We start from the raw sequence: 15,804 nt of genomic DNA, 5'->3' as shown, positions 1-15,804 counted from the left end.
GCAGCGATGCTGAATCGACAGGCTGGAATCTTACCCATTAGTAAACTGAATCGATCCCAGATACAGGGTCCAGCACAAGCCTCCATTACAACAATTACAGCCTTGTAGACCTTTGGCATTCAGTTTGTTGAGGTCATCTGCATCAATTTTTAGTCCATGCTTCCTAAAGCACCTCCCACAAGCTGGATTGGTTTGATGGCCACTTTTTTTCATACCATCTGTACAAGCTGCTCCCACAGCAGCAGAGTTGAGATCCAGTGATTATGCTGACCCAAACATTACACAAAGAATTCCACTGAGAGCATCTTCCCTAAATTGGTTTTGCAGAATATGGAGCAGTTCTTTAGGTCATTGTCCTGTTGGATGAAACTGGCTCCAATCAAGCATCATCCACAGGGTATAGCATGTCATTGTAAATGGAATAATAACCTTCCTTGTTCAAGATTCCTTTCAGCCTTTACAAATTTCCCAGTTTACCAGCACTAAAGTATCTTCATACCCTCATATTCCCTCAACCATGCTTGTCAGATGGCATCAAGAACTCCTCCAGCAACTTTTCATTTGTTCTGTGCCTCATTAATGTGATAAAAACACCTCACTTAGGCACTGGAAACTTCTTTCTCTATACTAGTTAGACCTCCTTTGTATTGTTCTGTGAAGGAAGTAGTATACACATTTGTAAAATAACTACATTTCTTGCCAATTTCTCACATGGAATAGCCATTTCTTTAAAAATAAATAAATAGACTGATGAGTTTCTTATACAAGCTCTTTCTTTCCGGCCATTTTGAAATCCATAATCAAACCCACAAAATGCAGATGCTCCAGCTACCCAAGTAGCCCAAAGGTGGTCAGTTTTATTGCTTCCTTACACAGTACAAAGAGTTTCAGTCATGTTATCATAAATACACAATGATACATTTTTCTAATGATAAATTAGACTTTTTACATGATAATTTAGGATTAGCTAATTCAATGGAATTAGAACACAGACATGACCGTTGCCAAAAATGAGCTTGGGTATGCCTATGTAGATATTCCATTAACAACCAGCTGTTTCCATCTACATTAATCATTTACAACATTAACACTGTCTAGACTGTATTTATGTTCTAATGTTATTTTAACTGAAAATAAATTGTGAATTTCTTTTAAATTTCTTTTTAAAAACACAAGGCAATTTCTGAGTGATTCCAAAGATTTGCATGGTAGTGTACATACTTTACACAAATTATGGTAGCTGTTAAAGGCCTGTTTACAGGTGCATCTCAAAAAATTAGAATATCGTGGAAAAGTAAATTTTTTCCTTAGCCAAACTACTAGTAACTGGTTTGCTGATCATGGTATTACTGTGCTTGGCCAGCACTCTCACCTGACCTGAACCCCATAGAGAATCTATGAGAGACACCAGACCCAACAATACAGATGAGCTGAAGGAACCTGGGCTTCCAGAACACCTCAGCAGTGCCACAGACCGACTGCCTCCATGCCACACCGCAGTGCAGTAATTTGTACAAAAGGAGCCCTGACCCAGTACTGAGTGCATAAATTAACATACTTTTCAGAAGGTCGACATTTCTGTATTATAAATTTGTTATTCTAATATTTTGAGATACTGGAGTTTTGATTTCCATGAGCTGTAAGCTGTAAGCAAGAATGAACCAAAAAAGGCGTGAAATATTTCACTTTGTGAAATGAATCTAGAATATATGAAAGTTCCAGTTTTTGAATCAAATTACAGGAAAAAAAAAACATTTATTGAGATGCACCTGTATAAAGTAAATCTCAAATCAATTACTATGCTATGATAATGTGTTGGTGTTGGATGAAACTACTCTTTTGCTTAAAACTCTTCCCACACTTTGAGCACTCTTACAGCTTTTCTCTTGTGTGAATGCGCTGGTGTCTTTGTAGTTCACTCTGTCGATTAAAGCTCTTCCCACATTCTGAGCAGTGATACGGCTTTGCTCCTGTGTGAATGCGCTGGTGTTCTTGTAGATTACTCTGTCGAAAAAAACTCTTCCCACACTCAGAGCACTGATACGGTTTTTCTCCTGTGTGAATGCGCTGGTGTATTTGTAGATTACTCCGCTGATTAAAGCTCTTCCCACATTCTGAGCAGTGATACGGTTTCTCTCCTGTGTGAATGCGCTGGTGTCGTTGTAGTTCACTCTGTCGAATAAAGCTCTTCCCACATTCTGAGCAATGATGGGGTTTTTCTCCTGTGTGAATGAGCTGGTGTCTTTGTAGTTCACTCTGTCGAATAAAACTCTTCCCACATTCTGAGCAGAGAAACGGCTTTTCTGCTGTGTGAATGCGCTGGTGTACATGTAGGTCACTCTGTCGTATAAAACTCTTCCCACATTCTGAGCAGGAATATGGTTTTTCTCCTGTGTGGATATGCAAGTGTGCTTGAAGATGACTCCGTTGATTAAAGCTCTTCCCACAATCTGAGCAGTGATGCGGCTTTTCTCCTGTGTGAATGCGCTGGTGTTGTCTGAGATTACGCCGATCAGTAAAACTCTTCCCACACTGTGAGCAGGGATAGACTCCTTTCTGCGTTTGTTTATTAGAGGAGTTACCGTTGAGTGTAATGGCGGCTGTTTTCGGAATAGTGGAGCTTATTGCGGTGATCTGGTTCATGTTTTTTAATTCTCCTGATTGCAGCAGTCTCTCATATTCCTCATAGTGGTATCTTCTGATGTGTTTGTGGAGATTAATTTGAGATGTATAGGAAAATGAACACCAAGAGCAGGAGAAAACTTGGGTATCATCCATGTCTGGAGCAGAAAATGAACAGTATTAGTATTAAACTCATATTAAAAAAAAAAAAAAAGAAAAAATGAATGTAACCAGTGCTCTATAAATTATAAATGGGACAATGACAAATAACTTCTGGTGAAGATGTACAGAGAATGTCTAACCAAGTCACACAGCACAAAACTAAAATGTAAACATCAGAGGCAAGACATCCTCTTATAACCTTTTTTTTAGTAGATTCTAAGGGATCCCAACAAGGCCACAAGAAAAAATGCTACTGTTGTTGTTTAGACATGATTCCCCCAATTTGTGTTTGCAATGCAGCATGTAGCTAGCTTGACTGGCTGTTGTGCTGGCTTAATGCCAACCCTACATGCTGTGTAATCAGGATACAGCTGTTGGCTCTTTCAGCAATACGAGGTAAATATAAATGAAGGTTTATCACATTTGAATAACCTTAGCTTATGACTGTTATTTAGGAAAACATTATTGCAATACAAGTCAGTAACGTTTTATTGCCCACCAAGTAAAACTCTCCTAAACTTTGCCTATCACATAGATATGGCCCAGTCCGAGGAACTTTAGCTTGTGGTTATAAACCCTGTTCTCTGAAGGAAAGAAACAATGTATCACACAAACAATAGGGTTACCCCACCTTCCTGCACCTGGCTGAAGACACATTCATGCCTGTAAGAAAGGTGGCACATGGTAAAATGAAGGGTCATATCAGCTATAGAGTAGGGCTGATTAATTAAAATAATTTTTTATAACTGACAATACTGATTATCAGTGTGGATTTTTTATACATCTTTATAAACATCAACACGTTCACTTATCCAATAAGAGAAATCTAAGAGTGTATAGACCTGTGTTTCTAGGTAGAATGCAACCCCATAGTAAAGCAGCTGAGAGCAGCAACAGGTAATGCATCGTGACGACAGGCCGGACAGCTCCGCTTCAGCACCACCGATGTTTTGGACAGCCGGAGAGCGCGTGGCCGCGAGGCAGGGCCGCAGACACAGAACGCCAGGCCGTGGGGATGCAGGCTCCCGAAAACCCCAAAGAACTAATAACCGCCCTGGAACGAGCCTTGGCCACACTGGAACTTGGCAGGGAACGATGATGAATACTCAGCCCTCCTAGAAGGTTCCCACCACGCCAGCCAGAATGCCACAACCACGCCGGGGAGAGAAGGAACGGCCAAAGTCACCCCGCCTACGGGACACCCAGGGACAAGGCCATGCCAACAGAGCCGGACTCAGGGAACACGGTGACCCTGGCCAGACCAACAATCCTGACAAAAAAGATCAGTAGGAAGGGAACCATCATGGTACCTGTGTACATGGAGAGGCGCGGGAAGTCCCCATGCCCGAGGTACAAATACAAGGCAGAACAGGCACCTGGCCACTCCTGTTGGGCAGCATCCCAGATCTCCCAGTGCCGCTGCTCCTGGAAAGAGACAGGCCAGGGTTTCCGACCGGCCCATCTCACAGGAGGGCACCACGACGCGCGAAGGAGGCATAGGTCCGGCAGGCCTACATGGCCCAAGACGAGGGGGACGCCATGGCAAAGGTGAGCAGCATGCATGTACTAAAACGAAATCGTCTCTGTTCCAGTAGGTGAAACGACAGAGGAACTTTGGGCAGGAGCAGAAGCAGGATGACAGTCTGAAACATTGCTGGGCACAGGTGCATCAGATCAAAGGGGTTGACCAGAATCCGGACCAGGAACTCCCCACATCCTACTTCCTGGTCAAGGGAGGCCTGCTTTATTACAGGACCAGCTGCAGAGGGGAAGCTGGTGACCTCCTGGGCGGTCCACAAGACAAGGACCAAATACTGATGTACCTGGCCCATACCCATCCACTTGGAGCACACCTGGGGGCATGAAACACCCTGGAGAAACTGAAGGACCACTTTATCTGGCCGGGAATGGATGTAGAGACAAGGGGCTTCTGCCAGCAGTGCTGCCAGTGCCACCCCACCGCCCTGAGGAAGCCCCCATCAGCACCCCTTATCCCTCTCCCAGTCATAGGCGTCCCCTGTGAGATGATTGGCATGGACCTCGTGGGACCACTCCTGAAATCCGCCCAGGGTCATGAATACATCCTGGTCATCATGCCCACAAGCATCCACGGGCTTCACACCCTTCGAGCTCCTCTGCGGACGACGACCTCGAGGACTACTGCGTGTGGCCCGGGAAGCGTGGGAAGAACAGCCCTCACCATTCCGCTTGGTCATTGAATTTGTACAGGAGATGCAGGAGCAGATAGACCGAGTGGCCCCGATCATACAGGAACATATAAAAGCCTACCAGGAGGAACAAAAAAGAGCATACAACCGCACGACGCAACCACAGGAGTTTCAACCTGGTAATCGGGTGCTCCTGCTAGTACCAAACAGCTCCTGTAAATTCCTGGCACGATGGCAAGGCCCATATACAGTCCTTGAGAGGACGGGTGCCGTGAACTATTGCCTGCAGCAGCCCAGTACGCGAGCAGAAACAAAAACATACCACGTAAACCTGCTGAAGAACTGGATCGAGCCTGCTCCAGTATTATCTGCGTTTGCTACCCTAGACACAGATCACAACAAAGGCGTGGTCCTGGAGGGGGGAAGACCTCACCCCCACATAAAGACAGGAGCTGACTGAGCTGGTGGACCAGTTCACCGATGTCTTTTCTATGTCCCTTAGGGATGATGCAGCTGGTCGGCCACAAGATTAAGACCTGTCCAGGAGTGGTGGTGAGACAGTGGCCCTATCGTGTCCCAGAGGCCCGCCGCAAGGCTATCGAGGAAGAGGTCAGCTGGATGCAGCGGGACAACATCATAGAGGAATCTGCCAGCCCCTGGTCCAGCCCCATTGTGGTTGTGCCGAAGCCCGACGGAAGTATTTGCCTCTGCAATGACTTCCAGAAGCTGAAGCAGGTCTCAGAATTTGACAGCTATCCCCTCCCCCGAGTGGACGACCTAGTGGAGTGATTGGGAAAAGCCCGGTTCATATCCACACTGGATCTCACAAAAGGTTATTGGCAAGTAGCACTGGTCCCAGAGGCAAGACCAAAGACAGCCTTCAGTACAGCAAACGGCCACGGGCGGTACCGGATTCTCTCCTTTGGGCTACACGGCGCGCCCGCAACATTCCAGAGGCTGATTGACATCATCCTGCGACCACATCGTACATTTGCAGCTGCCAACCTGGACGATGTGGTGATACACTCCTCCACTTGGTCGGATCACCTGTTCCACCTTTGGGGAAGTCCTGAAGGAGCTCTGGAAGGCCAGGCTGACAGCCAACCCAAAAAAGTGGCACCTAGGGCTGACTGAGGCACAGTACCTAGGATACCATATTGGCCGGGGCCTACTAAAACCACAAGCAAAAAGATCAAGGCGGTTAAGGACTACATAAAAAAAAAAAAATGGGTACATGCCTTCTTGGGGTTGGCGGGGTATTACCGCAGATTCGAGCCTAACTTCTCTGTAGCCTCCCCCTCTCAGATCTCACAAAAAAGGGCCAACCGGACCAGGTGAAATGGTCTGCAGAGGCGGAGCAGGCATTCCAAGCCCTGAAAGAAGCTCTCACCAGCGCCCCAGTACTACGTAACCTGGATCTCACCCTACTGTTCACAGTATACTGTGATGTGTCAGAGACCGGGCTGGGCGGCGTCCTCTCGCATTCTTTCAATGGAGAAGAACACTCAGTCTTCTACATCAGCAGGAAGCTGTACCCGGCTGAGAGGAAATATGCTGCAGTAGAGAGAGAGGCCCTGGCAATAAAGTGGGCCATTGATGAGCTGCATTACTACCTGCCAGGTCGACACTTCACTCTTGTGATGGACAACGCACCACTGCAGTGGATGGCCAAGGCCAAGGACACCAATGCCAAGGTAACACGATGGTTCCTTTCATTGCAGGACCTCTCTTTCCAGTTTCAACACCGGGCAGGAGCCCCACATGGGAACGCAGATAGCCTCTCATGACGTGACGCGCTGTGGGCCCAACAGACAGCGGCAGTAGGCTCAGAGCTGAAGGGGGGTACTGTGATGACAGGCTGGCGCACAAAAGAGAAAGAACGCTCCTCCCGCTACTGACGCTACAGTGCTGAAAGGACAGCTCCGCTTCAGCACCACCAGTGTCCTGTACAGCCGGAGAGCGTGTGGCTGTGAGGCGGGGCCGCAGACACACACACGGCTGGCGGCTAATTATCAGCGCAGCTGCTCTCCACCGTCTAGCAGCCAGAGGGAGCATATAAAAGGGTCAACCTCCTATAGCAAAAGAGGAGAGGGTTCCCGAAATGTGACTAATGTTATGTTTTGTGTTTCTTCCAGAGAATTCAGACACAACGGAGTACTTCGCTCCCTAGATGCATCCACAGAGCTCCCTGAATGCCAAACGGGATCTCAGCCGCTCTGGAAGACCCCAGCACACCCTCTGCAGACCCAAGGGCGACACCAACCCCTGAGCACTTCACCCCACTGCATCTCTTTTCCACCCTCACAGTATTGATTAAAACTCTCCACGTTTGACACTTAAACGGCCTCCTGTGCGTCTGTCATCAGCTAATCGCGGTCTAAACTTGCTACAGCATGGAGATTGCTCAAACACTTTTCTAATAAATATGTGCTTTCTAGGGAAGTAAGTATTCTTTTATGAGTGTAAGCTAATGTCGTCTTACTTAAGCTCTAAAACTTTTTTCATTTGTAAGTCGCTTTGGATAAAAGCGTCTGCCAAATGAATAAATGTAAATAGTGCGAATGACAGCTGATAGGACTTTAGACTTCATGTTTGACCTTTCAACAGGTAAACCTGCTAACTCTTGTGGGGAAAAGAAGAAGGAAAAACACTGCAGTGCTGCAGCAGGACATTTCATATCCAGCATTTTAGCTGCACCATCAAATAGCAGAAGGTATTATTGATCTGATGCAGCGTGTACTTGGCAGCCAAAGGGACAGACTGGCCAGCCTGCAAAAACTCTGTTTCTTTATTTGAAAGACAATGCTCCTTAATAATAAGGTTGAGCACTTGTGAGTGAGTGTCTGCTCTAGCGTGCACATTTCAGTGAACTGTTCCACCTATTTGCCCAGGTGGTGCTACACTCACCTATATCTTCCACATTGCCATCAGAGTCCCTCTGGGGAACTAAAAAACAATTTTTAAAAAAAATGATCCTGCTGGTCCACCAGGTCAGAGAATTTTTTTTCGACAAAGGTGGGGGGAAAGAAGCTGTATCAGAAATGTCCTTTACTATACCCAGGCAAACCAGGTAGGTATCAAAGGCATCATCTTCCTATGTAGAGAAGAGGTAGAGTCCTCAAGACAAGGACAAATGTCCATCTTCTTTGAAGCCAAGGTATGACAATACCACAAAATGCCACAGAGGCTAGTTTTGATGCTTGTCACTGTGGGCTCAAAATCTAGCGAAATTTCTTAAGCACATTATGATAAAATGCCTCAACGAAATGTTTTATCATTCTAAACCAATAGAGCAAGTATAAAGAAAAATAGCCAAATGGACTAGGTACAATACCTCAAACAGAAGTGTTCTCAAAGAGCTGTAAAGTGAAAACACTGAAAGACAGTGGTGAAGACAGCTGTATAGCTGACATGACCCTCTACGTCACCACACCTCACCTTCCTTACAAGCATGAAAACATGTCTTCTCTTCAGAAGGGTGGTGAAAGCTTGGTATCCCATACATCCTGTTATAACAAGTGAACTGACTGAAAGGCAACAATAAACTGCCAGCTGTCTGTCTGTCTCACAGCTATCACTGTTGCTCAATATCATCTGGATGTGGAAGACACATGAATTCAAACATGATACAGGAAGTCTTTCCTGATTGGGAGCTTGCATGACAATAACTGTTTATTAATAAATTGCATAGTATAGAAAAAGCCTGAATGAGAATTAAAGTGTCAGTGTTACTCAACCCCAGTCTGTCCTTGTACGGAGGTTGTCTTCATCTTCAGATTCTTCCTCTTTTACAGGCTTCCTTTCAAATCCTCCATTATTTTGGTCTATATCTTCCATAGAGTTTGATGTCCCAGCATCTGAAATTCCAAGATTTACATTTAAATACTATCAACGCAAGTAAAACTATAAAGAACAAGAGGGAAACCCGTGCTGACGGACTGGTCCAGTCACAAATAAAGCCTAGTTAAGACTTCAAAAGTTATTCCAGGGGTGTAACAATACACTCCATTCACGATTTGCTTCAATTCATTATACTGGGTTTTGATATTTTCAGAATATTTGAATATTTAACAAAGTTTTGAATGAAGAAATACTATGAGTGAAAAGAGTACTTTTTTATTATTATTTCTGAATGAGAACCAATGCAAAACAATGTGCATTTTTGTCTGTATAAAAAAGTAACAGGTAAAAAGTAAAATTAAACAAATAAATGCATCAATTGTGCCAAAATTTTATTGCATAAACCGGTCTCTCCAGGCATTTGGGCCAGGATAAAACATTAAACTGTCTAATGGCTCGTTTTTATTGGCCGGACATTCACGGCAATGTTCACAAGTGGTGTGCAATATGTCGTGAATGTCAACTGGTGAATCCGCTGGGCACCCCAAAAGTGCTATTGTGCCCATTACCATTAATCTAGGTCCCCTTCGAAAGAATTGGCATAGACCTCGTCAGGCCGTTAGAAAGGTGCAGGCGAGTACATCGCTTTGTGTTTGTCCTGGTGGATTATGCAACGCGATATCCAGAAGCAGTGCCTTTGATCAACATATCAGCACATAGCATTGCGAAGGCGCTCTTCCATTTTATCTCCCGAGTTGGGATCCCGAAAGAGACCCTGACTGATCAGGGTACTACGTTCATGTCACAAACACTTCGCAAACTTGACAAATAATTGGGGATTAAATTAATTCGCTCCAGCGTTTATCATCTGCAGACAGATGGGCTGGTCAAATGGTTTAATCAGTCATAAGTCTCTTCAAGATGATGTGTGGAATTGTGATACTGTAAGTGGCTCAAGCCCCTCTTATTCACAGTACTAGAGGTTCCTCAAACCTCTATGGGGTTTCCACATCTAATAGCAAAAACAAACACACATTGGGACAATTAACACAGGAGAATATGCCACAGGCAGAAGAACATAAATCTCAGCAGTATAACGGGGTACTCAGCTACGGGAATTCACACGGCGATTTGGAGAAGGTGACTATGAGGTCAGGCAAATGGACACAGGTGACACACTTCATATATACCATCTCAATCTCCTAAAAACGTGATGAGAGGCAGTTCCTATGGCTCTGGCGATAGTGGTTCCTGAGAGGGAGGAGCTGGAACCAGAGGTAAGTCTAAAAAGTGCAGTCCAATTCACCCCAGTCCCCATCCCATAGTGCACAGGGTCCCAGACTGCAGGATGAATTTTCCGATGTGTTTTTGCCTCTACATGGTCGCATGGACCTCATAGAGCACCACAAAGAGACTCCCCTAGGTGTGCTTATATGCAGACTCCCCCAGGTGTGCTTATATGCAGATGTCCAGCAGATGACACCAGCAGATGACATGGCACCCCAAATCACCACTGACTGCGGAAACTTCAAACTAGACTTCAAGCAACTTTGATTCTGTGCCTCTCCACTCTTCCTCCAGACTCTGGGACCTTGATTTCCAAATGAAATGCAAAATTTACTTTCATCTGAAAATTGATTGTGGTTGTGTACTAAACCAGACGGAGAGATTAAAGGCTCAGGAAACCTTTGAAGGTGTTTTGAGTTAATTAGATGATTAGAGCTCTTCTCAGGTAGATATTTCTGTATTATAAATACTTCATTCTAATATTTTGAGACACTGGATTTTGATTTCCATGAGCGGTAAGACGTAATCATTAAAACAAACAAACAAACAAAAAAAGGCTTGAAATATATAATTTTATGTGTAATGAATGTAGAATATATGAAAGTTCCACTTTTTGAATTAAAATACGGAAAAAAAGACTTTTCCATGACATTCAAATTTTTTGAGATGCAGCTGTATATATTACATGTGCAGAAGCTAAATTTAGATAATATGCTAATCCAATTCAGAAGCCATATTGGAAGGAATGTTGTAGTTCGGCTGAATGAAATTGATCAGCTGTCAAAAACCATGTTTCCTGTCGGATGCATCACTTTCAATGACACTGATGGCAACATGTCATTTGCAATCATTTCACACAGTCGTTTTTCCGCCCCTGCTAAAACGGAGGTTATTGTTGGTTGTGTAATGTCATATGCTGTCGTGGAGGCTACTGGATGCACCTTTTTAAATGGTACATCATGGTGCTCCTTGTATTATATTATCATAATTACAGTGTTTGCAATTGACATTATCGCCATTTAAACTAAAATGATCCCAAACGTAACTACAGCACGCTCGCTTCATTTTTCCTTGAGTGTCTGCTGCACGTGTTTTGTGCCTAAGCTTGCTCGCACCTCAAAACTATGCACTCTAATGATGACCTTGCTTAATAAATACCTTTTAACCAGTACATTCTGCCGGCGAAATGGAAAACGACTTAACAAAACAGGCGTAAATTAAATTTTTTGGCTACTGATAAGTTTTATCAATTAAATGATTAATCGACAATCAATTAATAGTTAATCATTAGCATCCCTGGTAACAAACATTGACTCCTGTTTCTACTCATTTGTTTTTCATTTCTTTTGTTTTGCATTTTCTATTTTACAGGCTTTGAGTTTTCTATCCTGATGTTTTGACGTCTTCCTTTGTCTACTCATATGTTTTCCTTTTATAAACTTCCAATTTTGTTTATACTTGCACCAAATTTTAAACACAGCTGAGTGAGAACAACCAACCATTTTTTGCCACACTCCGTGTCAGATTTCCTTCTTGAAGGAGTTTTAGAATACTTTTCATAGTTTCAATTGACAACTCTCTTGTTGGGACCATGTTTCCTTTCAAAAACTCCAAGGTTTGTAAGCACTCTTAACTGCAGACTTCTTTGCATTTTAAGATTTGTGCTGGTATTTGCTTTAGCAATGCAAATTACAAGGTGATTCCATGAATTTTTGCTCAACATTGTGATTCCATGAATTTTTGCTCAACATTGTGATTCAAGCATTTTTCCTCTAATTGATCTATGAATCTAGCCACATTTACAAGACAAAATGGAGGTCAGTTTTGAAATGACCAAAAGAGTGACATCTCCTGTGTACCAATATTCCAGCTTTATACCCAATGAACACAGAGAACCTGAAAACACAGCTGAAGCCATATGAAGAAACTGCACGACAAATGTTTCAGCGAGAGGATGGAACATGCCGAATTTATTTGCGCACCTTCACACTCATCATCCTGCCAAAGCAGCAAAAATGAAAGATGACAAACCAACATTAGCTATTCAACAACCGACAATTACCCCATAGCCCCATCTAGCATCCAAAAAGCACTAATACTGGTATTACTGGTTTGAACTAGGTATATCAGCATAAAAATTATGATATCGTGCCAAGTCAAGTTAGTAATTGCAATCCATCAGTCACTTTTCAACTGCACACGATTGCTGTCTTGGTAATGGTGCACAGTCTCCAAGAAAAAACACAATCATGTGACCAGCATGCTCTTTTTATACCATATTGCAACTCTATGGAATCTGCAGATTGGGACCTCTAGTGTTCCAACAATGCAACTGCATGAGTCACAATTAATATAATGCCGATAGAACACATTTCCACAAGGCATACCATCACATTTTTGCATCCTGATGCATCGTGTCACGTGTCATGTATTGTTACACCCCTAGTTATTGAATTCCAGTCTGGACCATAATACACCCTGTTGTCTTACAGAAATAGTCTTTATCTTCAGGGTCTTCCTTTTTCACATGATTCTGTAGGTCCACAGGTGTGATATGTCCCACAGAGACTGGTGTCGCTTCACCTGAAATTTCGTTAACTGAATTTAAATGTTTTAATTTAACTTATAAAAAGTAAAGTACAAAATATAAATGGGGAAAAGACAGTGATGTGGTCCATTCACAAATTAGATTAGACTAAAAATTATTTCTGAATATTAGACTGGACTGTAATGTGCCATGTTGACTTACAGAAGTATTCTTCATCTACAGTTTCTTCCTTTTTTACATGTTTCTGAAGGTTCACACAGGTGATGTGTTCTACAGAGCCTGATGTCCCTCCATCTGAAGACATATATTTTTCTGTCTGCACATCCCCACAAAGCTAATGAACAAAGAGTAATAATACTTATTTACAAAAGAAAGTCGAGTAAGCAATATTGCATGCGCAAAAGTGCTGTTATACAGAATATCGGCACAGCTGTGATTCGGCCGTAGACACGAGGCTGCAGGTAATCACAGCAGTGCCGATATTCAGTACAGCAGTACGACTGCGAGTGTGATCGTGCTTTTATGTGACAGTTTTCATAATAAGAAATTAATATCAAGTAACTAACATTTCAGACACAATATGGCCAAATATTGGTTTATTTTCGCTGTCAATGGAAATAATTCCCAAAACAGCCACAGCTAGATAGAGCTTTCCATGTTGCCGTGTAACACACAGACTAACTGACAGCCTGTAGTAAGTGTAGTAACAGTTTCAGTGTAATGATCTACTGCTAGATTTGTAATTTATGCAGCAAATACAGATAAGTGGAGTGATACACACAGTGAAATGTCCCAGTGCTGTTATACTAAATATCAGCACTCTTGGAATGTAACTTGACCAATCAAATTAGTGGACTGAAACTAACTGTGGTATAACACAACATATAGACCATGAGGATACTGAAGAGATGATAATAACATGGTTTACTTGATTAGTAGAGCATGCAACCTACCAAGGATGGAAGCTGATTAAGAGAAGAACATTCACACAGTCAGGTGAATCTCTTAGTTATTAAAAATGTTATGTTTAATTGCACACATATAGATAACTGTTACCTGTGAGTCAGTGGGACCAGGAGTGTGTGGAGGTTTTCTGGAAGAACACGGTCGTATCCCTGCTGATTCCATTATAAGGTCTTATTATGAGGTCTAAATGGTGTTTCTGGAAAAGGAGGCTCTGATCATAAGCATAACCCACTGTAATCTAAAATACTTCATGTAAATTATGAAGCTTTCATTTAAAAGAAAACTGGAAGAATAAAAAATGATTTAATACACCACTGTATCATTCTCTCTGTACTGCACTTCGAAGGTTTGGGATTCAGTCACTAACTATTAGCCGAGCAGCTCAGCTAGTTAAACTTACCTCAGGTTTTAAAGTAGAACATAGTGAACATCCTCAAATACAGACACAGTATCAAGCTTGTTTTTAAATCGATCAAATCTGTTATTGCATATAAACCAGTCAGGAATATTTTCATGTAGAAAAGATTACCCAATGACAAAAATCCACTATTTACTCGGGGATGAAACACCTCTTCTTCTTCTTTTGTTGCGAATTTATAGCGTCTCCTCATCCTTCTTCCAAGTTTTACTGGCAGCCGATAAACCAGGCTTTTTGGTGCATTACCGCCACCAACTGGATAGGAGCAGTGACAGTAGATTATAAAAAGGGAGCATATTTCAAATTTAAATCCTGTTATAAAAGCCTGTTAATCTTAGATAATTTAATAATGCAGTATATACTTTCCCTTGTCCTTAAACACTTGGTATTAGACTTTGTTTTGTAATGTTGATTACACCCATATTAAGTAGCTTTTCTTTAAGTTCAGATATTTAATTTTCATATGCTGTACAGTGAAGGCTGCAGTATATGCATCGTCCTGTTTCATGTTTTCCTATTATAAATAATGACTGATTTAGACCTGATTGCCCTATTCTAAGACGAGTAATAACTGTGTCCTCTTTTTGTTTATTATAGACTATCCTCTCTGTATTAACTTGCTTTTGAATACTGTATAGTTACCTTCCATTCAGTTCTCTGTCCCATTTCTATGGTCACACCAGTGTAATATATGTTTTTATATTTGTTTTTAACCTCATTTTTACTTAATGTAAAAATGAACTGAATGTCAGAATTTGGGCATCTTAAAGATTTTTTAGCCAACATATCAACAGTTTCATTGCCCTCCACTCCCACATGTGTTGGTAACCATAAAAAAGACCGGATTTACTGCATGTTGTGGATTCTGAATAAACTTGCAAGAATTTCATATATCTTGTGTTGATGAATATTATCTACTTGAGAGGTACAGCGCCTGCTGGAGCATTCTGTTCATCAAAATAAATCAATATACATCTCCAGAACATTAGCCACTTCAGAAGCGCTCACTCCTGCTGGATCTCTCTCCCTGTCCACGGGCTTCAAAATAAAAATAATACAGTGCCATGTGTTAACTTTTGATAAATGTTACCAGCTCTTTTAATCACCAAAAATATATCCTGATTCCCTTGAATTGTTTACAACCTTAAATAAAATGGTGGAACATTCTAAATAAATGTTTAGGTTTTGGATATATAAAACAAACATTTACTTAATTTTACATTTCTCTCTCATAAAACCCCCATGTTTTTACCTTGTTGCTGTGGTAGTCCTGATTTGATCAGTTTGTTTGTTTAATAATTAATTGATTAATTAATTAAACTTCTTTTTATATTTGACAGTATTAGGTTATTGTTTCCTATTTTTGATGCCATTGATTGATGTCATTGGTAACACCATGACAGAACAAACTGTATAATAGACAAGCAAGCGCGTCCTCCTTAGTGCACAATAGAACACAGAAAACATATCAAATGTTTAAACTGAGGAAATGTACAATTTTAGGAAAAAAATAAGGTCATTTTGAATTTGGTGGCCGCAACATGTCTCAAAAAAGTTGGGACAGGGCAACAAAAGGCTGGAAAAGTAAGTCTGAATTGGAGTTGTACATTCATATAAATAACTTACACAAATCATGAAAACTGGTAAAGGTCAGTGTATTAATTTTTTTTCCTTCTTATTTATAGAAAGATCAGATTAATCATCACAAGCTGATGATGCCATGCTGGGTGTTGAAGGCATCTGGATAAGCAAATTTAAAATCTGTACAATACTACGCTTCTTATTAAAACTCT

At 41.9% G+C, this 15,804-nt stretch overlaps 1 pseudogene; it reads right to left on the bottom strand.

Annotated features, from left to right (window-relative positions):
- LOC128601619 (zinc finger protein 850-like) overlaps positions 1 to 15,804 on the bottom strand; it is a 40,167-nt pseudogene that overhangs the window by 10,111 nt on the left and 14,252 nt on the right.

This window comes from Ictalurus furcatus, chromosome 25, assembly GCF_023375685.1.
Source record: "Ictalurus furcatus strain D&B chromosome 25, Billie_1.0, whole genome shotgun sequence".
Lineage (NCBI taxonomy): Eukaryota > Metazoa > Chordata > Actinopteri > Siluriformes > Ictaluridae > Ictalurus > Ictalurus furcatus.
This window is presented reverse-complemented; position numbering and strand designations above follow the sequence as displayed.